Raw genomic sequence first — 26582 nt, 5'->3', positions numbered from 1 at the left:
TATGCTATTAACTCAACTTGATGTTAAAATTCCTGGATTAGAAATACTATGTGATTTGTATGCTACTGATCATGATTTTGCTGAACCATATCGCTTGTGTGCTATTGGTAAAGCATGGGAAAAATATCACATACATGATGTGTTCTTGTTTCGAGCTAACAAACTATGTGTTCCAGAATCGTCTGTGCGTTTGCTCTTATTGCGGGAATCTCATGCTGGAGGTTTGATGGGTCACTTTGGGCGTGAGAAAACGCTACTCATGCTAGCTGACCATTTTTATTGGCCAAAGATGAGGTAGGATGTGGACAGATACGTGAAGAGGTGCATTACTTGCAACAAGTCCAAGTCCAAGCTGAAGCCTCACAGTTTGTATACTCCGTTATCGGCACCTACTACACCTTGGAAAGACATTAGTATGAATTTTGTGTTTGGTTTGCCGCGTACTAAGAGAGGCCATGATTATATATTTGTGGTAGTGGATAGATTCTCTAAGATATCACATTTTATTGCCTGCCACAAGAGCGACGATGCGTCGCATATTGCTAACCTGTTTTTCAGGGAGGTTGTACGTCTACATGGAGTCCCGAAGACTATTGTTTCTGATCGTGACGTGAAGTTTATGAGCTACTTCTGGAAGACGCTTTGGAGAAAGCTGGGGACGAAGCTACTTTTCAGTACTACTTGTCATCCCCAAACTGATGGTCAAACTGAAGTGGTGAATAGAACATTGTTACAACTGTTGAGATCCATGATCAAGAAGAACCTGAAGGAGTGGGAAGAGTGTTTGCCGCATGTGGAGTTTGCTTACAACAGGGCGGTACATTCTACCACAGAGTTGTGTCCCTTTGAGCTGGTGTATGGTTTCAAACCCATTACTCCGCTGGATTTGTTGCCTCTACCCATACATGAGAGAGTCAATATGGAGGCATCCAATAAGGCAGATTTTGTGCGAAAAATTCATGTGAAGACTAAAGAGTTGATAGAGAAGAAAGGCAAGAACAATGCTGCAAGGATGAACAAGAAGCGCAAGAAGATTTTGTTCAAGCCTGGTGATATGGTCTGAGTACATTTTCGCAAGGATAGGTTCCCGAAGCTGCGGAAGTCTAAGTTGCTTCCTCGTGGTGCTGGTCCTTACAAAGTGCTTGCCAAGATCAATGATAATGCATACTCTATAGATCTTCCAATTGATGAGTTTGGTGTCAGCAATTCTTTCAATGTGGCTGATTTGACACCATATGACGAAGAAGACCTTGGAGCGTCGAGGTCGACGCCTTTTGAAGGGGGGGGGAGATGATGAGGACATCCCTACCACACTACCTCCGTCATTGCAAGATGAAGACGTTCCTGCTGTGAAGCTCAAGTCCGATGAAGTTAGAATTGGACCAATGACACGAGCTCGTGTGAAACTACTTAAACAACAGGTGAATTTGTTCCTATGTGATACTTTGATCGATGAGAACTTTATACTGCCTAAGTCCTATTACTTATGTATGATCAGGTATGAAGAAGGAGCAAGCATCGCACCAGGAGGAGAGGAGCAGCTGGACAAGAAGCTGGACGTGAAGTTGGACATGGAGCTGGACATGAAGACATCACATGGACGTGCGAGGGAGGAGCGGGAGGCATGCGCGAGAGGAGGAGATGTTCAGGCCGGTGCCCAGCCCGGTCAACCGGCCGTGCCGCCGGACCACCCGGCCCCAGGCCCGGTCCGACCGGCTGCCACGCCGGATCCATCTGGTCCAAACCGGATTTTCCACCTGTGCCAATCGGGCACTATCCAGTAAGCCTGGCCGCCTCGCCGGTTGCCAGCCGGTCCCTGGCCCGGTCGACCGACCCCCAGGCCGGGCGAGTCCGAGTCTGTCTCGACCAGATCTATTCTGGGTCGGTTATTTTTGTACTTTTTCGACCTGAGGTCGTCCTGAACCCCTATATAAGTGCCCAGGACGCCCCATAGCAGCTTTAGACCACGTTTAAGATAAACCCTAGTTCATAGTTGATTGCTTTGCAACTCTATTAAATCTCTACACCATATTGCATCGATTTGGTGTTGAACCCCTGAAAGTCTTGTGTGATCTGTTGTTCCATTGGGAATTAGACGGTTGCAACTTACCGCTTCGTGGTCGGAGGCTACGTGCGCAAGTGTGTGGAGTGCGAATATCTTGCAGGGTTGAGAGCTGTTGCATTGGCGGCAGGGACCAATCGAGAGATCTCGTTGCGTCATACAAGTTATCATCCACTTCATCAAGTTATCTCCGCTGTGTTCATCCCGTGATCATCATCACCACCGTTGCTTACTGAGAAGATCGGGCCACCCCTTATCAAGTAGTGTCTTTCTTTAGCATGCAATAGGTCCCTTTACCAATTATTCTTACCACTAGTATTTATTATTGCGAGAAAGGGATTGAGGTTATCTGTTGTGACGAACGCAAAACGAGAGATTAGGACTAACTTCTTGCTGTGATGTTGATAATTTGCTTGGACGGCTTGCTGCATGTCCCGAGCATGTTCCACTGCATCATATAGATTGACCGGTCTCAAGGGCTTAATGTAGTGCTTGATTTCTGGTCTCAAGCAACGAACAAATAGTTTAGGATTTTCATTTCTGTAACACAACTTGTAATCTTCTTTTTATTTGTTTATTTATTTATTCTTGTATTATTTACATAACATTGTAAAGACAATGTATATGTGTTGCATATCAATAAAGCTCACTGTTTTTTCCTTATTGAGCTATAAATGATACGTAATATTTATTACTGTTTGAGAATTATAATACTTCTATATTCATTTGCATTCAAATATATGTTTATATTATATCCTTCTTTCTTATACTTATTTGAATTGTTGTTTGATTGAATTCTTATTTGAATAATTATCAAAGTATTTATTGAATAAAGAATTCAAACTTAAATTTGAATTTCATTACAAATTTCAAATTACCTCTCAAAACCCTAATTGCAAAGAGGTATGTCGAAATCTATCGCACCCTTGCCATGACTAAACCCTAACTCGAGGCGAGAGAGACATCGACCCCCCTAGGTTTTGTGCATTTAGATGCGAATTTTTTTCCCGTTTTGCGATGCAATGCACAACCCTTACTAATTCTACCCCGCGTTTGTCCTAAAACCTGGGATGTTGCAGATTAGAAGTGCGTATGATACAGACCAAATGGTGACATTTCTTGGCTGTGTATATCAATTTATCAGTGTGTATATCTTGATCACAATGAGAGCTTAAGGACAAGAGACTAGGATGATGGTGTGAAGTCTCTAGCGGCTATTCTGCCAGCAGTTATCAATCCTACAAAACCAAGAAAAAACTCTGATGAGAATGATGATCAGGAAGATGCCCTTGCCCCAACCCCCAATACAGGTTGTTTATGCAGTTGATAATCCGATTGTTGAGTCTGCTAGCAACCATGATGTTGTTGTTGAACAAGATGGTTCTGATCCAATTGCTAAAGAGGCCAATGAACATCTCATAGATTGTGTTGGTAGTAGAACCAGGCAAAAGAAGAGGGCTAGAAATGAGAAAGCTTATGTTTATGAAGTGGATAAATCTAACAAAGAGGATGAAGCAGACAAACTAGATGATGATTCAGACTATATATGATCCCAGAGACATGATTGATTTAGACGATACTAATGAAGGTGATGATGATCTTCATGAAGACAGCCCAGATGGAGAAGATGATGATGTGATTACGAAGAAGAGAAACTTTGGGAAGGGCCAAAGAAGGAAAAGGCAGGCAGTTCAACAGAAAAAGGAAAATAGAAGATTTGCAAAGAAGATTTTTTCTAGGATAGTTCAAAATGATTGGAACATGACTCCTAGAAGACCAAAGCTTCAGAGAGTAAGAAGGCTAGGCATGAAAATGATCCATGTAGATGAAGAAGGCAAGTACAAGCTTCTCTAGGACTATCCAAATGAAATAAGAAGAAGCAAATTACTTTCTACCTCTCAGTTGATCAAAATGACAGGTTTAGAAGATCCTACATGTGTTTCGAAGCTACAAAAAAGGGTGTCCTTCTAGGTCGCAAGCCAATCATATTTGTTGATGGTTGTCATATTAAGACCGGATACAGAGAATTGTTGCTAACCGTTGTAGGTATGGATTTTATAATGAGCGTTTATTCCCAATAGCAGTTGTAGCAGTGGAAGTTGAGGATACGAAAATTGGGCTTGGTTTCTAAGAACTTTGAAGCATGATCTTGGGATTATCAACACCACTTCATAAACAACTTTTCTGACAAACTTGTTGCTTTTGCTACTTATAATAACCTATATTTGCTAGTGCAAACTGGTCAAGTTAGAGCAAGTTAGACGAAGTTGATATCTGCTCAGTTTGTAACGATCTCGAGCTAGTTTCGAGCTAAGAAAATGTGAGTCGAGCTCGAGCCTCTCACGAGTCGAGCATTTGGATGGATCGTGGGAAAAATTCCCTCTTGTTTTGATGGTCAATTCATTTCTCCTAGCGTCAATACAATCATCTCTGACACCATCGTTCATGAGAAAACATCGGTAAATGTTGAGGATCACAAACGAGCTAGGTATTGGACACCATATTTGGTTGTTAAACTCACCTCAACTAGCCATCGCGCCCATCAACATTAATAGTCTAATAAAAAGTGGCTATGGTTTCCGTATTAATAAGAGAATTAAAAAGCACAGTCCATGAAATGTTACACTCGGTAATCATGATAGCTTGAGACTTAAGCGTCAACAACACTGCACCTGTTGCAAGGCTCCAAGACATTTAACTTCACTGTGGAAGGGACTCTCCCCTCAATATAAGTTCGGATAGCCACGAGTGCATTAGGAGCTTCCACAAGAGTACCCTTGCTTATGTCACATTCACCAACTTTGTCATCGGAGCACCTTAAACCACCAGCAGTTATGTCCAGTGTAAGGCACTCAAGCGACGTTGTATGCTGAAGAATATGGCGTGCGAACTTAATCAAGGGTTTCGCGTAGCAGAAACTAGTGATCTTCACAAACCTAAGATTCTCATAGCAGTGTCCTGGAAACTGCCCCAAATGTGAGGGGTCTTCAAAAACCAAGTCATGGTCCTGGCGTCTCGTTGGTGCTGCCGAGATGAAAAGCCAACATTCTTTAATTTATGGCTCTAACTGATCATTAACAAAATATCTCGGCAGGGTAAACAGTTACTTACTTGTAGATCGAAAGTCTCCAAGCAAGGAGAGGCGTCAAGAAAAGAAACGAGGGACAAAAGATCAGAAGCCGGAGATAAGGACCATCCGATTCATGACAATATTTAAACATTTGAGGTGGAGGAATTTGCTTGGTAGCATTGGTATACTCGACCATCTGCATAGAAATGCCTAGAATATTAACCCCCTATATATATATATATATATATATATATATATATATATAGAGAAACTCTATTAGACACCCTGGGTGCAGAATAAGTAATTCTGCACCCGGGTCGTACGACCGAGCCAGCAAGTCTTCTCCTGGTGCGGCTCAACGACACCCATCACCTTACGTCATGCTCACATCATAACAGGCTCCACCTGTTGTAATTTAAAAAAAAAAAACTACGCTGGAGGTTTTTCCTATCGTGGGGATCGGGAGGCAATCCCCACTCATCGCGCGATTATTTTTGCCAGTTCCCAAGCTCACCACGCGCTCCTCTCCTCCAGCTCCTCAGATCCGGCGACCTCCGGCTCCTCGCCGCCGTCACGCAAATTCGGCGCCTCCGCACCCTTTATCGACCCATGGAGATCCGGGTTCACTTCCTCACTCGCCCCTCCTTTGACGGCTGTGCGGAATTTCAGGCGTCGCGCGTGGCCGGAGCTGAGGACGCGTTCCTCTCGGTCTCCCATGTTCCGCGCCCCTCGCGGCGTGCCTATGTCAAGCCCGTCGTCTCCGTGCCCCCGGCAAGCCTGGCAGCGAGCGGGCGTGCGGCGAGCGGTGCACGTCCGGCGGCGGGCGAGCGGCGAGCGGGGCATGTCCGACAACGAGCGGGCGGCGGCGGTCGGAATCGGAAGTCGGGCGTGCGGCCAGCTCCGCATCCCTTCATCCTCGGCACGAATGAGCCCCGAGTCCCTCCATCTCCGCATCAGCTACCTGGCGGGCTTAGACGTCAAGGTAGGTTGTGGTGGTTCCTTTCTTTTTTTCTTCAGATTTGTTGGTTAGCATACTCCCTTTAGGTCGACGGAATAAGGATGCGGGGCGGGAGGTTCAATCCTTATCGACGCGAGTACATCAAAAATCTAAATCCACGAGCTAATCCCGATGCTAGTCACTAATCGGGAGCCGTAGCACATGAGAAATCCAAATCCACTTGGACACGCTGCCGGCAGCGCACTGAGCGATTCCTCTTCCTAGCTCGTCCAACAGGTCCTTCCCCTTGAACGAGGTAAGCTTACTTGGTGGCCTACATCATAGTTATGTTCTCATCCATGTTTTGTATTTATGCTTTGCGGATAGATTAATCTCCAATTCGCATGTAAAGAGTTACTGACCAATGTAAGCTCTGAATTAATATTGTCTTATATTTTCAAGGTGCGGAAAGAGCCTGCCCAGGATTGCTCAGGTGCAGAGGTTCCATGTCGCTGATGTGCATGTCTCAAGGCAACGAAGAAATTTCATGGCCATTTCTACAGCAAAGCCATGGAACATCACTTGTGAGTTGAACTAAAATTTCGATTTTATGGGCCATAGTAGAGACAGAGAAGCTTGAGAAATTGTATTTCCTCTAGAGAGTTGTGGTCGGTGGGTGGGTGGGTTTGGTGGCGGCCTGGCCGGTGGGTGGAATGGTGGCGCGGTGAGTGCCGTTTTCCTTGTCGGGCGGCACGGCGGGTGGTGGCTGCAGACCGTTCACGCCCATGGATGTCAGGGTATGTAGCTCATTTGTTCTCCTCTGGCTCATTTGTCATCTGGGTACTCTGTCAAACTATCCATTGAACCAACAATCTGTGGCCCATTTTTTTTCCTTGCGGAAATTTGTGTCCCGTTACTGTCCTGTTGTTGAAGATGACGTAGGAGTACAGAGCGATGGTTACTTAATATAGTCTTTGTTTAAAGAAAACGCAATCCAGAAACTCTTTAATGATCCTGCCTTGACAAGATTTATAAGAACTACATGCAATTGAGCATTAGAAAAACGAAATGTAATTTTTGTATATGCAGTGTGCAATTTTGTAACTTTTGGCCATTTAGAATTGGAAAAACTGATTACTACTGCATCAAGCCCCAATGTCTCCATTAGATTTATTTCAGTTGCAATGAGGTGGACTCTTACTGACACTCACCCAGCCTGTCAATATTGGTTGATTTTTTTTGTTTAACATGCCCTCAAACCAGGAGTAATTTTTATAACAGGAATTTTGACTGTTCACTCAGATTATTGCTTCTTAGCCTTCTTAAGATAAACGAGATGGTAACACATTCAACTTGTTTAGGAGGTAGGAGTACATATTTTTCTAGTTCACCTATAAGCATTTGACTAATTTATCTATAAAGGTCTCCCTCGAAAAAAAAATTATCAATAAAGGAAGTGGTGTATGTGATGGACTGGCCACTCGCCGTGTTTTATGTTGGCTTCAACAATTTTAACGGCGGGTTCAGATTTAGGCTTTTGATCATAGCATGCCCAAGGTCATCTTCTAGCAAGTTGCTTCCCCAATTGCCACTAGTTACTTCCCGATCGATATTTCAAGTTTTAGTTGATCTTTTGCTTATTGGTTGTGTAAGCGATCTGACCTCGTGATAACAATATCGAATTGCCGAGCTGACAGCGGGAAGCAAGGGTGCGGTGGATGGTCGGAATGCCAACGAGATCTTCGGACAGGTGCTTGGGATGCAGTGCAATGGTCGATCATCGGAGCTCTTGTCTCTACCAACGGTGTCGGGCGCCTTGGCTCTTATCCATGACTCCAGCAGCACCGCCTTCGTGCCGGACATCAGCTCCCTACACAAGTATCTCCGTCACTGCTTATCTCGTGGACTAGCTGGTTATCACAATGCGTTTAAGAAAATTCTAGTAACGGTCGGAAGATCAGCTACGGCACCGACATAATTGTGTTGGCCACGCTTGTTCTTTCCCAGGGTAGATAATCTATGCGAGTAATCAGCATAGACTGATCGGAAGCAAAGTGTAATTAGTGTCTCCAAAAGCCATCTTTTTCAAAAGCTGGAATTTTCGTGGTACCTGAGTGGAAATTATGGTGTTTGCTACATAATTTTTTTACCTTTGAGGCAACCGATTCAATTTAGTTGGTGCACGTGGTACCATAGTGGAAATTATGGTGTTTGCTACGGAATTCTTACCTTCGAGACAACCGATTCAATTTAGTTGGCACGTATGGTACCAGAGTGGACATTATGGTGTTTGCGGAATTCTTACCTTCGAGACAACCGATTCAATTTAGTTGGCACGTATGGTACCAGAGTGGACATTATGGTGTTTGCTACGGAATTTTTACATTCGAGACAACCAATTCAATTTAGTTGATACTCGACTCCTTGGGTGAACAACAGAACAACATATGTTGCCCAAATAGATTATGCATTTTTCAAACAACTAATTAAATCAGCTTGCTAATGGTGCAAGCGACATAAGAAAAGAAAAGGGTAAACTTAAGATGTTTGGAAAGTGACACTCGAGCCAGGCCACAAACCACCTCCATAGGGTGCATGTGATGTAAAAAAAGGTCAACTTTATTCTTTTTCTCAAAGTTTCATTGTGGGTTATTTGGAATTAGCAAGTTCAGCTAATTAGCTAGTCCCTAATATTTGTCAACCATACAGGCATGCATGTGCATATACTTAACCTAACAGGTCGACAAGTATGCATGACTAGCTAGTTAGGCTGATAAGCTAGCTAGATCTAGCTAGCGGCTAGCCTTCAACTGGAATACATAAGAAATTGGCATACATAAGAAATGCGGGAGATAGGACTTCCAATTACAATGGTTATATCTTCCACAAATAATATGTTGTCACACAGGTCAACATCAGACCATACAAAATATGGTATACAATGGGACATAAAATTGTGAATTACAAAATGCCACATAGGTGACATGGATCATTCTTGCAGTACAACAATTCCAGATATGATCTGTTTGATGACTCCAATAAAAGTAAGCATGCATAAGCAAGTGCATTACATGGACAAGACACGACAATAAAGATATTCAGCTATATACAGAAGTGCAGTTTGTTCTAGGGAGAGTATGCACAACCAGAACTCCAAATCAAGTTTTTCAGATATGGATTTTCATGGGTCTGAACTTCTCCAAAGAATCTGGTTTCAATCATATCGTGTAAGATGACATAGGAGAGCAATGACGATTCATCTTTTGTCTGCAATTACACAAACAATTGATGAGAATTCGCAAGACTAGAAGGATAATCATACGGGCACTAAGTGGATTGAATGAAAATACTGGGCGAATGTTATAATGAAGTCGACTCTCCAAAGATCAAGGTCAACACGTTGTACTTAAAAGATAGAGCCAAAGCCTCACCGCATGAGCACCAGCCAAGGGAAGCATTGGATATAATATGAATTCTGCCGGAGCTTGAAATTAGTATGGAATAACAAATAGTCAAGAAAAAAAAATACAATGCATAAGTAATACTTACTCCATCAAAGTTCATCACATACGATTTCATGTAGAGCAAAGGTGCTAACAAGACAACAAGAAGAATATGACATACTTGCTTTGTTCGGTGGAACTTGAAAGAAGAAAGTAGTTTGGAACTCAAATGTTTATTTCTCCTGCTGCTCTTTGATGGTTGGGTCCCATACAAAACAGTAGCAGAAGAAACAATTTCTTTCAGGGATTCGAGACCATTGGCATAGTAATGTTGGTGGTGGATTTCCTAACAAGAACATCAAACCAAATGCACAAAAGCAAGAGAATAAGAGTTACTTGAAACAAATAAAATAAGATGCGCCTACAACATGAAAAATAACATAAAATTATGGGGATGCTATTATTATATTTACATTTTTATTTAAATATATGCCACCTAGTTTTATTTCTTAAACAGAAGCATTCTATATATGACATGTCATGCTAATGAAAAATATACGAGTGAACATGAACTACCGGTGAAGCAATTGTATCGAGTTCAAGGTAATCGAGAAAACATTTACACGGAAAACAGCTACATGACCCTCCGACTATTGTTGTTAAATAGGTGTTACGGCTCGTTTAGGTTAAGGTGGAACATGTCCAAGACAAGCTCGTGACTAACAAGGATGCGGTGTAATATTTTCAACAATTTGAAATTGCTCCTACTAAGGCAGAACTTTCGGCAAGCATTCGAGCCTGTCGGAAAAGGGGTATGAAGCATTACAAAATCGGATTTACGGGAATATGATTAATTTTCGGAGAGTCTATTGTTGTATAAATGGGACATTACCACACAACTACTGTGTTCGGTTTCAATAGATGAGCTTTGTTCAGCATGGTAAATTGTTAGTACAGATGCAAATTCCTGGAATGGACATTTATTTCTCAGCTCCATTCCATATTGCCTAACTAGATCATACAAGTCTGATAGGGAAAGGCATTTTATTGCCCAGATATTTCTTATGTTGTATTACTTGGATAGACAACCTAAGAAAATGATAATTGTAAAAGTGATTTTTCTTGGACTCACTTTTCATTCATTTTTTCGAACTCATTTGTCGTGTGCAGAAAGCAAAAAATGTTAACATGAAAGATTGTGCTATCGAGTTCCACCGTCCACTTGGACTTGCCTTTTGTTCTCTCCGGATACAACTTCACTCATTCCTATGCAAAAAAGGAAAACATACCGCCTCTCGTATTTTTCAAAGGTGTTTCATCTACGAGTTGGTTATACTCGGGAATAATCTATCAATCCTAGAGCTTAACCTCGAAATATGACATTTGCAAAGCTGTTGAAAATAGGGATGACAGAATAGTGGTTGGTAGTTTTGACCTGAATCGGTGCATATGCTTAGCGAGATGAGCTGACAAGAAAGAGGCCAGGGGTAAGGTTAAGGATTTGTTTTGCATACTATGAAGTGTATCATGGACATCGGCTTCGTCCTAGGTAATTTCAAACACAAAAACTTACACTAGAACGGACTGGACAACTACCGTACCTTACATCGAAGCCCACCGAGGTTCTCCGCTTGCCGTGAATCAGCCCACATCACGGCTCGGGCAGCCTGCCGCTCGGCACGATGCATACCGCAGCCACCACCCGCTCGCACCGATGCCGAGCTCACGCTCAGCCACCACCCACCGCGCGGTCGCACCAGGATGCTAACGCCGCCACCACACCACATAAAACCTACATAGATATAATAATACATATGTTTATCATCATGTATTCAATCTCGTAGCATAGTCTAACGGTGAACATTTGAGGGGTCCAGAACGGAAAACAAATGAAGTTGGACCCGAGGAATCATAGACACACACACACCGGGGTTAGTAGATCTGTTTATGGGAAGAGAAAGAAAAGAATGGTAACGAGGATTTGAGGTAGCTGTAGGTCTAATGCTGGAGACATAAGTTCTTTATGATTTGTCCCTGAAATCTAATCTTACCTAGCGGACCAGATCGCTACATCTATGCAAATCTTTGTTTACTCTTGGCTGACATAGAAAAAAGGCGCACATATCAGATCTTGCTGAAACCATAATAAAATTTGTGCACACAGATTCAAAATGAGCAAATCTTCATGTACCTTGCAAGGGGATGCGGTAGTACGCTCCAAATCCGAGCATGAGGCCGTCGAAGTCACCGGTTGCCGCCACCCACCGGCCGCTCGTCCCCTTCCGCTCCGAGTGGGAGTTGTTCTCTTCAAGCCGGTCACACCACGCCGCCATTGGCGCCGCTTCGGCCGACCGACCACGAGACTGGCTGATTTCGCCGGCCGACGATGACGACGCCGATTACACCCGCCCACCTCTCGCCGGCCGGACGCGCAGCCGCTCGCCGCATTCTGATTCCCCAACCGCTCACCGCCGACGCACTCCATTAGAAATCCGAGGAGTAAAAGGACGTGCGGCTGCGTAGTGGGTTAGCTCCCAAACCCACGACCCGGATTAGATAAGGAAGAAGAAAAAGAATTACTGTAGGGTGCAGCACGGGAAGACACACGCGTGGTTTCGTGCGCGGTTTCGGACGCCTGCCGTAAAATTATGTCAGATACATAACGGCTGAGGCTCGTGCGGGATAAATTGTGTGCGCATAAGTGGAATGGTGCGGCGCGTCGGATGGGTGGGGTGCAGAATAATATTCTGCCCCCAGGGAGTCAAATAGCGCGTCTATATATATATATATATATATATATATATATATATATATATACCAGCACTATTCTGCAACCGGTTGCAGAATAATATTCTGAGCACCGACTTGTACTTCCCTAGACACAAGGTTGTACTTCCCGGATAACAGGGTTCGACTTTCTGTCGAACTTACCTGAACTTCCCATTTTCTTCACAGCTACCGATTCTACTTCGTGTTTCCTAACCATTTGTCGGAACTATGCAAATGATATACCGTTGGATAGATAATGAAAAACCGCAACTTTTTCATGTTCACACTTTTCACTGATTTTGCAGGTTTAAAATTAATTTTGAAAATACGAAAACATTTCTATTTGGCCAGAAAACGAACTTTTAGTTTGGTTCTTGAACCGCTTATCGAAACTGTGCAAATGATATACCGTTGGAAAGATAATTAAATTGCGCAACTTTTTCATGTTTTATGTTTTTTCAAAATCCTAACAGTTTTTGAACAATTTTGAAAATACCGAAATTCGGACGTACTCAAAAAACGAGCGGACAGTAATTTGAATGATTTGTTTCAACCGTATATCGAAATGATGCAAATGATATACCGTTGGAAAGATAATTAAATTTCGCAACTTTTTCATGTTTTATGTTTTTTCAAAATCCAAACAGTTTTTGAACAATTTTGAAAATACCGAAATTCGGACGTACTCAAAAAACGAGCGGACAGTAATTTGGATGATTTGTTTCAACCGTATATCAGAATGATGCAAATGATATGGCGTTGGAAAGCTATGGACTAGGCGCAACTTTCTTATTCCAATTGTTTTCTCTAATTCCTTACAATTTAATAGAATAAGACGAATTACTTTCCGCCTATTTTATGTGACGGGCACCGAATGATTTTTCCCGCGATTTCCATGCGGTATATTTAAACAATACAAATGATATACGGTTGGAAACGTCTCAAAATGGCACATCTTTTTCGTATCTAACATTTTTTCCAACTCCAAACGATTTGAAAGTAATTTTAGAAGTTTTGAAATCATGTTTCCGGTATATTTTGTGGGATAACAATTTGAATTTAATAGATTAGATCCATTTATTTTATTGTAAAATGTTGTAGGTAATGAAATTAGACATATACTCTACCATATAAAGCTTTTGGTGACAATGATTGATGTGGTTGGTGATCAAATCGATGAGATTTGAACAATAGATTTCCGCCCCGTAAAAACAGAGCATTGAACTTCCCTCGACACGAACTTGCACTTCTAGGGAAATGCGGTTGTACTTCTCGGTGCTGTTTCACGAAAGTGTTCAGTAAAATGACTATAAGTTTCTCATACGGTGTTCGTTTGAGGTCCATGGCCACACAAAATGCTCAGCACAACCACGCGCATATGAACTTCCCACAACATGTCCTTGTACTGCTTGGCCTTCGTGGTTGTACTTCCTGGAAATGTTTTGATACTAGTGTGGTTTACACAAACTATCATGTGTGCTTCAAAATGATAATGTTAGATTGTCCCTATATTCTATTTTAAGATATTCTGCACTTCCCGTATCTTAATATTTGAACTTCACAATGTTACTATGTGAACCTATGTGGGGGTATTTTCTTCATTTAATTACCGCTTGTACTTCTTGTTGTCTCCGCATGTACTTCTCGGAATCACTGCTCGTACTTCCTCGCAGATGACGGGATTATTTCGTTTTTACTACATTTGAACTTTGTTGGGTTTCTTGTACTTCCTATATTAAGTGGGTGCATTGCTCCTGTCGAATGGTTGTACTTCTCAGTGTCAAGTATATGAACTTCTTTAATGGTGATGGGATTATTATTGTTTTTTGCTATGTGGACTTATGTGGGAGTATTTTCTTTGAACACTTTTAATTCATGTAATTACCGCTTGTACTTCCTGTTGTGTCCGCCTGTACTTCTAGAAATCACTGCTTGTACTTCCTCGTAGATGATGGGATTATTTTGTTTTTTTCTAAATTTGGACTATATCGGGTTTCTTGTACTTCCTATATTAAGTGGGTTTATTGCTTGTGTCGAATGGTTGTACTTCTCATTGTCAAGTATATGAACTTCCTTACGGGTGACGGAATTATTATTGTTTTTTGTACATTTGGATTTTGTCGGTCTTCTTGTACTTCCTATATTAAGCGGGTGTACTATTGGTGTCAAATGGTTGTACTTCCCTCCGTCAACTATTTAAACTTCCCCTAGAGTGACGGAATTATTTCGTTTTTTTACATTTGGATTTTGTCGGTTTTCTTTGTACTTTCTATAATAGGTGCTCGTACTGCTCGTGTCGAATGGTTGTACTTCTCGTCATCAACTATTTGAACTTTCTCGGGGGTGATGGGATTATTTCGTTTTTACTACATTTGGATTTTGTCGGTTTCCTTGTACTTCCTATAATAAGTGCTTGTAATACTCATGTCGCATAGTTGTACATCTCATCGTCAAGTATTTGAAATTTATCGCGGATGACGCGATTATTTTATTTTTCTTCATTTGGATTTTTGTCGGTCATATATTAAGTGTTTGTACTCCTCATGTCGAATGGTTGTCAAGTATTTGAACTTACTCGCGGATGACGGGATTTTTTTTGCACAATAGAATTTTGTCGTTTTTCATGTACTTACTATATTAAGTGGGTGTACTGCTCAGCGTCAAGTATTTTAACGCGGATGACGATATTATTTTGTTTTTATACATCTGGATTTTGTCGGTTTAAATATACTTCCTATATTTAAGTGGGTGTACTACGCGTGTTGAATGGTTCTACTTCTCAGCGTCAAGTATTTGAACTTCCCCGTGGATGATGGGATTTTTACCGCAATCCTAGCATATTGAAACTATGCAAATGCTACATCATTGGAAATGTGTCATCAAGGCACAACTTTTTCGTATATAAATTATTTGACCAACAATCCAACCTCCGAATTGAGTGATTATTGTTTCGTTGGAATGATAAAGTCATGAGCTATCTAAAAAAAGTTATTAAAAACAAAGTACATGTATTTCCAGCGATATTCCTTTTTACTTCGTGGCTTTCGTGGTTTTACTTCCGATAATATTTTGAAACTAGTGTGTTTTACAAAAACTAAACATGTGTATTTTGGAAATGATAATTTTAAATTTACCCTACACTCAACTCCGGATGCTCTGCACTTTCCGGATCCTAATCTTTGAAATTCTTGACGTAGTTACATGAAGTTATTTGGGATGGTTTTCTTTTTTACACTGCCTAAACAGACCATTTGTTCTTCCTGTAGTTATCGCTTGTACTTATTGTAATGACATCTTGTACTTTCCATGATATAAAATTAGGTGTTTTTCACTAGTTTAAATGTATTGTAAGATGGACCGTGTACTTTTCAAAACTAATCAATTGCACTTACCAATGTTGACATGTATACTTTGTGAAAATTATTTTTTAGCACTTCAAAATGACTATGTGTACTTAGTGTAGTCACCGTCTGTACTTCTCGAGACCACGGATTGAACTTCCAGTGGGAAATCAAACAGATGATTTTTATTATTATTTTCTATGTGTACTTCCGCAAAACCAAAGATTTTCACTCCGACAATTATCAAATCTCCTTATTTAAATCAATCTTAGGAAAAAACTATTATTTCCGTACATTTTTTTTACCTTTTAGCAACATGGGGAGAATAGAAGAGTTTATGACTCCATTTGGACCATCCTAATTAATTTATCTTTTATGCGGTTTTCTTTGTACTTCCTAAATTAAGTGGGTGTACTGTTCGTGTACAATGGTTGTACTTCTCAGCATCAATAATTTGATCTTCCTCACGGATGACGAGATTTGTCTCTACATTTTACTTTCATAATAGATTTCCGTCCCGCAAATACAGAGCATTAAACTTCCCTCGACATGATGTTTTACTTCTCAGGCAATGCGATTGTACTTCCTGACGTGGTTTCACTTAATTGTTCAGTAAAATAGAAATTTTTGTAATACAGTATATGTACTTCCTGCGACATGTCCTTGTACTTCTTGGCCTTCGTGATTGTACTTCCCAGAAATGTTTCGATACTAGTGTGTTTTACAATAATTAAACATGTGTGTTTCAGAATGGTAATTTTAGATTTTCCCTAGCCTCTATTTAAGAGACTCTGCACTTCCTGGATCTTACTATTTGAACTTCCCAACATTTTTGTGTGAACTTATGTGCGAGTATTTTATTTGGAAATTTTTGCAGTCCCTATAATTACTGCTTGTACTTCATGTAGTCTCCGCTTGTACTTCTCGAAATAACTCCTTGTACTTCCTCGCGGATGACGGGATTATTTTGTTTTTCCTACATTTGGAGTTTGTCGGTTTCTTGTACTTCATATATTAAGTGGGTGTACTCCTCGTGTGGGATGGTTGTACTTCGCGTCGTCAAGTATTTGAACTTCCTCGTGGGTAACGCGATTAATTTTTTTTCTACATTTGGATTTTATTGGTTTTCTTGTACTTCCTATATTAAGTGAATGTTTTGCTCGTGTCGAATGGTTGTACTTCTCAGCGTCAAGGATTTAAAATTCCTCAGGGATGACATGATTATTTTTATTATTGTATATTTGGATTTTATCGGTTTTCTTGTACTTCCTGTATTAAGTGGGTGTACTGCTCGTGTCAAATGGTTTTACTTCTTGTTGTCAAGTAATTTAACTTCCTCACCGGTAACACAATTATTTTGTTTTTTCTACATTTTTATTTTGTCTGTTTCCTGTACTTCCTATAATAAGTTCATGTACTACTCGTGTTGAATGGTTGTACTTCTCATCGTCATGCATTTGAATTTTCTCGTGGATGACGATATTTTTTTCTACATTTCGATTTTATCGGTCTTCTTGTAATTCATATACGAAGTGGTTGTACTAATCGTGTCATATGATTTTACTTCTCATTGTCAAGTATTTGAACTTCCTTGCGGATGAAAGGATTATTCTATTTTTCTACTTTTGGATTTTTTCGGTCTTCTTGTACTTCCTATAATAAGTGGTTCTACTGCTCGTGTCGAATGGTTGTACTTCTCATCGTCAAATATTTGAACTTCCTCGTGAAATATTCGAACTTGTGCAATCAGAGATGCTACCGTCCATATTATATCCTCCTCGCATACGCCCTACACAACCTAACTTATGTTTCTATTAACGGAATGTATGTTGGTGATTGTGCAATTTAATCTCTATAAACCTGACACATGGAACTTGCAGCACCTCGACCTGTGCCAGGGTAGCTGCACACCCCCCATCCACTGACCGATTGGCATATGAGATGATGACTACATAGATGTACTAAACATGGTGTTGACTTGGTTATTGATAACACCTCCACTAATAATATATAGTTCCTTAACGTCGCCAGTTATGCAGTGCCAAATTTGATTCTAGCCAGCTGACATTGCCCATTCTTTATGCATGTGGCTGCCTTTTGACTTTATTTTTTGTAGATATCGAGACATACACAATCACGATGATTCTCATCCCACCAAAATCCTATTTGCACCACCCGCAATATTTTTTTTTTCAACGCGGGAAAATCTATTTCGTTTCAAAATAGCGTGCGGATTTTTACGTGGTTAAGAAGACTCCTAATTACGTATTGACTACAGTAGCAGTCTACGGACACGTTTTTTTTTTTTTGCAAAAAGAACTCAAACCAAATCAATTATGCCACCCCACAAATACAAGTGCACTGCCTCAGGAAATCTAGTTGTTGTGTTTTGTAAAATAAAATCAAGCGCACTACTATCACCTATTGAGAGACAACCAGAGAGAGCGTCCATTGAGGATTTTAACTACAGACGTAATAGCCTATGACTAAACTTCTAATGCGAACAAACTGATACATATTGTCGATACTGTGTTGCTTTTCGCATCAGTAATATCTACGCTTCCCTAGCAAAAAAATTATGTAGTTTTAGAAATCAAGGTTTCATACTTTTCAATGTAATAACGCAATTAGAGAACACACATGTTAGTTTGCCAAAATAAACCAGGACACAATTCCGTAAGAGAGAGGGAGAGAGATATTCAAATGTCTATACTGCTCCATAGTCGGTAGTATAGTGCTTCCTATTTAACAATATAATCCCTTTTAGCTCAGACAGAACCTAGATAAGCCTAATCAACAAATCGACCACCAAGTAGAGTCTACTATCACTTCAACACCTAGCACCACGAGGGCAAGATATCAAATCAGTGGTTGGATTTTCTTGGCGAAGGCTTCACTTTCCTACTCGATGGTCCGTAGTGAAAGGGCAAGAAAGGAGTATCGTGAACTCACCGTCCTATAGAGAAGAGAAGAAGTTGAGTGCTCCACCGACGAGCAAACACTTCAAGTCCGGACAAGCAGCATACCGGTGAAAATCATCCGGAGTTGTCAGAAGTGTGTATATATATATACTTCTACTTCCTGAGTTAAAATACCTAATTTTCTGAATTTGTGCCCTCTCGAAAATCTAAAACAATGCTCTTGCACTTCCTGCCACCGGCGACTGAACTTTTCTACTGAACTTGCTTGTACTGTCTAGCGCAAGAAATAGAAAAATATCAGAGATAGCACCAAGCTAGGCACAAGTTCACGGCTGGCGCGGCAACGCCATGTTGAGGTGTATAACTCCGCTTGCACCATTGAAATTCAGCCCAGAGTGAGGGAAAGTACAGATTATTTTCTTATACACTGAAATGCGTCAATTTTCTCCACACAGTCGTGGTAGCCTTATCTTATCTTTTAATTATTTTCCTACGCATCAAAGCTAGCTAACTACTACAAGTCTACAACGCATCAGCAGCTGGCTTGAGAGAGGCGGAATGGAGAGCTCCAACAGCAGCAGTCCACCCAACGGCAGCCTCACGAGTAACGATGGCAGCAGAGCTACCTGACGGCCAGTACCTTGCAGCAGTAGCGGGGACACGGGAGAGATGCAGAGCTACAGTTCACTTCAACAGTTAGTCAAGTTAAGAGTTCAGACCGAAGCCTGCTGGCCATCTTGCCCGTAGAAGCTTCCGACCATGGGGAAGGATGGTTAATCGATGGGCGGTGCCGGAGGGAGAGGCAGCTGGTGGACAGCTCACCGGACGCTGGGTCATGCGTTTCACATATCCAAAACGTACACTTCCCTACTTTATCCATTTGCACTTCTCATCTGAATCAAGCTGTACTGCCGAACGCAAATATCAGAATCAATTTGCGGACAAACATAAAAGAATACAGAGGTAGAAGTGAATACTTTACTGCTGGAGCTATATCAGAATCAATTTGCGCTTCTCACATGCAATTCCCGAAATTACTGCGCCTCCTTACAAACGCATCGACTCTTTGCTCCAACAAATCAAGACTGCACCATCTTCCTGCACCCTGCCTCCCCGATATCAGCCTACACGCCCAACACACGCGGGAATTAGAGGCAGCGGATGGTCGGGGATGGAACAACCGAGGTCAGGCACGGGCCTGGAGGAGCTTCGGCACCGGCGAGGGTACCAGGACGCGCCGAAGGGAGCAGCGCCAACGAGGGAGGTGGCGGCGCATGTCCCGAGGCCCGACGGCGGCGCGCTGGTTGCAGGAAAGGCCAGCGGTTAGGGACCCAGTCTGGTGAGGAGTTCTACGGGGGCTGGCCTTGTTGGGATCGGGGTTAGGAGGCGCAGCAGCGGCACTAGGCGGCGCAGACTTTGGACCCCGGCGGCGGAGCTGAGGGACTCGGATAGGGGCGCGGGAGGTAGGCGGGGTTCGCCGGCGGCGAGGGAAGGCGGGGCTGGCCAGTTCGCTGGAAGGAGGCGGAGGCGGGGTTGGCCGGCCGCCGGCGGAACCTACCCATCGAGGAAGAAGGTCAGGAGGGAGAGGAAAACGAAGTAGGTGGGGGCGGTTGATTTTTCCACCGGTTCGGTTGGTTTTTCAGTGCGTCCTTATATACGGTTAGATGGTGCTCAGAATAATATTCTGAGCACCGGTTTCAGAATAGTGTGACCCTATATATATATATATATATATATATATATATAGACGCGCTATTTGACTCCCTGGGGGCAGAATATTATTCTGCACCCCACCCATCCGACGCGCCGCACCATTTCACTTATGCGCACACAATTTATCCCGCACGAGCCTCGGCTCGTTATGTATCCGACATAATTTTACGGCGAGCGTCCGAAACCGCGCACGAAACCACGCGTGTGTCTTCCCAGGCTGCACCCTACAGTAATTCTTTTTCTTCTTCCTTATCTAATCTGGGTCGTGGGTTTGGGAGCTAACCCACTACGTAGCCGCACGTCCTTTTACTCCTGGATTTCTAATGGAGTGCGTCGGCGGTGAGCGGTTGGGGAATCAGAATGCGGCGAGCGGCTGCGCGTCCAGCGGCGAGAGGTGGGCGGGTGTAATCAGCGTCGTCGTCGTCGGCCGGCGAAATCAGCAGTCTCGTGGTCGGTCGGCCGAAGCGGCGCCAATGGCGGCGTGGTGTGACTGGCTTGAAGAGAACAACTCCCACTGGAGCGGAAGGGGACGAGCGGCCGGTGGGTGGCGGCAACTGGTGACTTCGACGGCCTCATGCTCAGATTTGGAGCGTACTACCGCATCCCCTTGCAAGGTACATGAAGATTTGCTCATTTTGAATCTGTGTGCACAAATTTTATTATGGTTTCAGCAAGATCTGATATGTGCGCCTTTTTTCTATGTCAGCCAAGAGTAAACAAAGATTTGCACAGATGTAGCGATCTGGTCCGCTAGGTAAGATTAGATTTCAGGGACAAATCATAAAGAACTTATGTCTCCAGATTAGACCTACAGCTACCTCAAATCCTGTTACCATTCTTTTCTTTCTCTTCCCATAAACAGATCTACTAACCCTGGTGTGTGTGTGTCTATGATTCCTCAGGTCCAGCTTCATTTGTTTTCTGTTCTGGACCCCTCAAATGTTCACTGTTAGACTATGCTACGAGATTGAATACATGATGATAAACATATGTATTATTATATCTATGTAGGTTTTATGTGGTGTGGTGGCGGCGTTAGCATCCTGGTGCGACCGCGCGGTGGGTGGTGGCTGAGCGTGAGCTCGGCATCGGTGCAGAGCGGGTGGTGGCTGCGGTATGCATCGTGCTGAGCGGCAGGCTGCCTGAGCCGTGATGTGGGCTGATTCACGGCAAGCGGAGAACCTCGGTGGGCTTCGATGTAAGGTACGGTAGTTGTCCAGTCCGTTCTAGTGTAAGTTTTTGTGTTTGAAATTACCTAGGACGAAGCCGATGTCCATGATACACTTCATAGTATGCAAAACAAATCCTTAACCTTACCCCTGGCCTCTTTCTTGTCGGTTCATCCGCTAAGCAGATGCACCGATTCAGGTCAAAACTACCAACCACTATTCTGTCATCCCTATTTTCAACAGTTTGCAAATGTCATATTTCAGAGGTTAAGCTCTAGGATTGATAGATTATTCCTGAGTATAACCAACTGTAGATGAAACACCTTTGAAAAATACGAGAGGCAGGTATGTTTTCCTTTTTTGCATAGGAATGAGTGAAGTTGTATCTGGAGAGAACAAAAGGCAAGTCCAGTGGACAGTGGAACTCGGTAGCACAATCTTTCATGTTAACATTTTTTGCTTTCTGCACACGACAAATGAGTTCGAAAAAATGAATGAAAAGTGAGACCAAGAAAAATCACTTTTACAATTATCATTTTCTTAGGTTGTCTATCCAAGTAATACACATAAGAAATATCTGGGCAATAAAATGCCTTTCCCTATCAGACTTGTATGATCTAGTTAGGCAATATGGAATGGAGCTGAGAAATAAATGTCCATTCCAGGAATTTGCATCTGTTTTAACAATTTACCATGCTGAACAAAGCTCATCTATTGAAACCGAACACAGTAGTTGTGTGGTAATGTCCCATTTATACAACAATAGACTCTCTGAAAATTAATCATATTCCCAGAAATCCGATTTTGTAATGCTTCATACCCCTTTTCTGACAGGCCTGAATGCTTGCCGAAAGTTCCGCCTTAGTAGGAGCAATTTCAAATTGTTGAAAATATTACACTGCATCCTTGTTAGTCACGAGCTTGTCTTGGACATGTTCCACCTTAACCTAAACGAGCTGTAACACCTATTTAACAACAATAGTCGGAGGGTCATGTAGCTGTTTTCCGTGTAAATGTTTTCTGATTACCTTGAACTGATACAATTGCTTCACTCGGTAGTTCATGTTCACTGTATATTTTTCATTAGCATGACATGTCATATATAGAATGCTTCTGTTTAAGAAATAAAACTAGGTGGCATATATTTAAATAAAAATGTAAATATAATAATAGCATCCCCATAATTTTATGTTATTTTTCATGTTGTAGGCGCATCTTATTTTATTTGTTTCAGTAACTCTTATTCTCTTGCTTTTGTGCATTTGGTTTGATGTTCTTGTTAGGAAATCCACCACCAACATTACTATGCCAATGGTCTCGAATCCCTGAAAGAAATTGTTTCTTCTGCTACTGTTTTGTATGGGACCCAACCATCAAAGAGCAGCAGGAGAAATAAACATTTGAGTTCCAAACTACTTTCTTCTTTCAAGTTCCACCGAACAAAGCAGTATGTCATATTCTTCTTGTTGTCTTGTTAGCACCTTTGCTCTACATGAAATCGTATGTGACAGAACTTTGATGGAGTAAGTATTACTTATGCATTGTATTTTTTTTCTTGACTATTTGTTATTCCATACTAATTTCAAGCTCGGCAGAATTCATATTATATCCAATGCTTCCCTTGGCTGGTGCTCATGCGGTGAGGCTTTGGCTCTATCTTTTAAGTACAACGTGTTGACCTTGATCTTTGGAGAGTCGGCTTCATTATAACATTCGCCCAGTATTTTCATTCAATCCACTTAGTGCCCGTATGATTATCCTTCTAGTCTTGCGAATTCTCATCAATTGTTTGTGTAATTGCAGACAAAAGATGAATCGTCATTGCTCTCCTGTGTCATCTTACACGATATGATTGAAACCAGATTCTTTGGAGAAGTTCAGACCCATGAAAATCCATATCTGAAAAACTTGATTTGGAGTTACAGTTGTGCATACTCTCCCTAGAACAAACTGCACTTCGTATATAGCTGAATATCTTTATTGTCGTGTCTTGTCCATGTAATGCACTTGCTTATGCATGCTTACTTTTATTGGAGTCATCAAACAGATCATATCTGGAATTGTTGTACTGCAAGAATGATCCATGTCATCTATGTGGCATTTTGTAATTCACAATTTTATGTCCCATTGTATACCATATTTTGTATGGTCTGATGTTGACCTGTGTGACAACATATTATTTGTGGAAGATATAACCATTGTAATTGGAAGTCCTATCTCCCAGATTTCTTATGTATGCCAATTTCTTATGTATTCCAGTTGAAGGCTAGCTGCTAGCTAGATCTAGCTAGCTTATCAGCTAACTAGCTAGTCATGCATACTTGTCGACCTGTTAGGTTAAGTATATGCACATGCATGCCTGTATGGTTGACAAATATTAGGGACTAGCTAATTAGCTGAACTTGCTAATTCCAAATAACCCACAATGAAACTTTAAGAAAAAGAATAAAGTTGACCTTTTTTTACATCACATGCACCCTATGGAGGTGGTTTGTGGCCTGGCTCGAGTGTCACTTTCCAAACATCTTAAGTTTACCCTTTTCTTTTCTTATGTCGCTTGCACCATTAGCAAGCTGATTTACTTAGTTGTTTGAAAAATGCATAATCTATTTGGGCAACATATGTTGTTCTGTTGTTCACCCAAGGAGTCAGTATCAACTAAATTGAATTGGTTGTCTCGAATGTAAAAATTCCGTAGCAAACACCATAATGTCCACTCTGGTACCATACGTGCCAACTAAATTGAATCGGTTGTCTCGAAGGTAAGAATTCCGCAAACACCATAATGTCCACTCTGGTACCATACGTGCCAACTAAATTGAATCGGTTGTCTCGAAGGTAAGAATTCCGTAGCAAACACCATAATTTCCACTATGGTACCACGTGCACCAACTAAATTGAATCGGTTGCCTCAAAGGTAAAAAAATTATGTAGCAAACACCATAATTTCCACTCAGGTACCACGAAAATTCCAGCTTTTGAAAAAGATGGCTTTTGGAGACACTAATTACACTTTGCTTCCGATCAGTCTATGCTGATTACTCGCATAGATTATCTACCCTGGGAAAGAACAAGCGTGGCCAACACAATTATGTCAGTGCCGTAGCTGATCTTCTGACCGTTACTAGAATTTTCTTAAACGCATTGTGATAACCAGCTAGTCCACAGATAAGCAGTGACGGAGATACTTGTGTAGGGAGCTGATGTCCGGCACGAAGGCGGTGCTGCTGGAGTCATGGATAAGAGCCAAGGCGCCTGACACCGTTGGTAGAGACAAGAGCTCCAGTATCGACCATTGCACTGCATCCCAGCACCTGTCTGAAGATCTCGTTGGCATTCCGACCATCCACTGCACCCTTGCTTCCCGCTGTCAGCCTGGCAATTCGATATTGTTATCACAGGGTCAGATCGCTTACACAACCAATAAGCAAAAGATCAACTAAAACTTGAAATATCGATCAGGAAGTAACTAGTGGCAATTGGGGAAGCAACTTGCTAGAAGATGACCTTGGGCATGCTATGATCAAAAGCCTAAATCTGAACCCGCCGTTAAAATTGTTGAAGCCAACATAAAACACGGCGAGTGGCCAGTCCATCACATACACCACTTCCTTTATTGATAATTTTTTTTTCGAGGGAGACCTTTATAGATAAATTAGTCAAATGCTTATAGGTGAACTAGAAAAATATGTACTCCTACCTCCTAAACAAGTTGAATGTGTTACCATCTCGTTTATCTTAAGAAGGCTAAGAAGCAATAATCTGAGTGAACAGTCAAAATTCCTGTTATAAAAATTACTCCTGGTTTGAGGGCATGTTAAACAAAAAAATCAACCAATATTGACAGGCTGGGTGAGTGTCGGTAAGAGTACCTCATTGCAACTGAAATAAATCTAATGGAGACATTGGGGCTTGATGCAGTAGTAATCAGTTTTTCCAATTCTAAATGGCCAAAAGTTACAAAATTGCACACTACATATACAAAAATTACATTTCGTTTTTCTAATGCTCAATTGCATGTAGTTCTTATAAATCTTGTCAAGGCAGGATCATTAAAGAGTTTCTGGATTGCGTTTTCTTTAAACAAAGACTATATTAAGTAACCATCGCTCTGTACTCCTACGTCATCTTCAACAACAGGACAGTAACGGGACACAAATTTCCCGCAAGGAAAAAAAATGGGCCACAGATTGTTGGTTCAATGGATAGTTTGACAGAGTACCCAGATGACAAATGAGCCAGAGGAGAACAAATGAGCTACATACCCTGACATCCATGGGCGTGAACGGTCTGCAGCCACCACCCGCCGTGCCGCCCGACAAGGAAAACGGCACTCACTGCGCCACCATTCCACCCACTGGCCAGGCCGCCACCAAACCCACCCACCCACCGACCACAACTCTCTAGAGGAAATACAATTTCTCAAGCTTCTCTGTCTCTACCATGGCCCATAAAATCGAAATTTTAGTTCAACTCACAGTGATGTTCCATGGCTTTGCTGTAGAAATGGCCATGAAATTTCTTCTGTTGCCTTCAGACATGCACATCAGCGACATGGAACCTCTGCACCTGAGCAATCCTGGGCAGGCTCTTTCCGCACCTTGAAAATATAAGACAATATTAATTCAGAGCTTACATTGGTCGGTAACTCTTTACATGCGAATTGGAGATTAATCTATCCGCAAAGCATAAATACAAAACATGGATGAGAACATAACTATGATGTAGGCCACCAAGTAAGCTTACCTCGTTCAAGGGGAAGGACCTGTTGGACGAGCTAGGAAGAGGAATCGCTCGTGCGCTGCCGGCAGCGTGTCCAGTGGATTTGGATTTCTCATGTGCTACAGCTCCCGATTAGTGACTAGCATCGGGATTAGCTCGTGGATTTAGATTTTTGATGTACTTGCGTCGGATAAGGATTGAACCTCCCGCCCCAGATCCTTATTCCGTCGACCTAAAGGGAGTATGCTAACCAACAAATCTGAAGAAAAAAGAAAGGAACCACCACAACCTACCTTGACGTCTAAGCCCGCCGGGTAGCTGATGCGGAGATGGAGGGACTCGGGGCTCATTCGTGCCGAGGATGAAGGGATGCGGAGCTGGCCGCACGCCCGACTTCCGATTCCGACCGCCGCCGCCCGCTCGTTGTCGGACATG

General features: G+C 42.1%; 1 long non-coding RNA gene across 1 annotated transcript; it reads right to left on the bottom strand.

The window, feature by feature from the left end:
• Nucleotides 1-24525: 24525 nt before the first annotated feature.
• LOC124655066 lies at nt 24526-26287 on the bottom strand. Its single transcript, XR_006988555.1, has 3 exons — nt 26172-26287; nt 25691-26025; nt 24526-24800 (listed from the first exon to the last, which is right to left on the bottom strand). It is a non-coding gene; the product is annotated as an uncharacterized LOC124655066 (long non-coding RNA).
• Between the last annotated feature and the right edge of the window lie 295 nt (nt 26288-26582).

Source organism: Lolium rigidum, chromosome 5 (genome assembly GCF_022539505.1).
Source record: "Lolium rigidum isolate FL_2022 chromosome 5, APGP_CSIRO_Lrig_0.1, whole genome shotgun sequence".
NCBI lineage: Eukaryota > Viridiplantae > Streptophyta > Magnoliopsida > Poales > Poaceae > Lolium > Lolium rigidum.
Note: the sequence above shows the minus strand (reverse complement) of the source record. Positions and strands in the feature narration are given on the sequence as shown.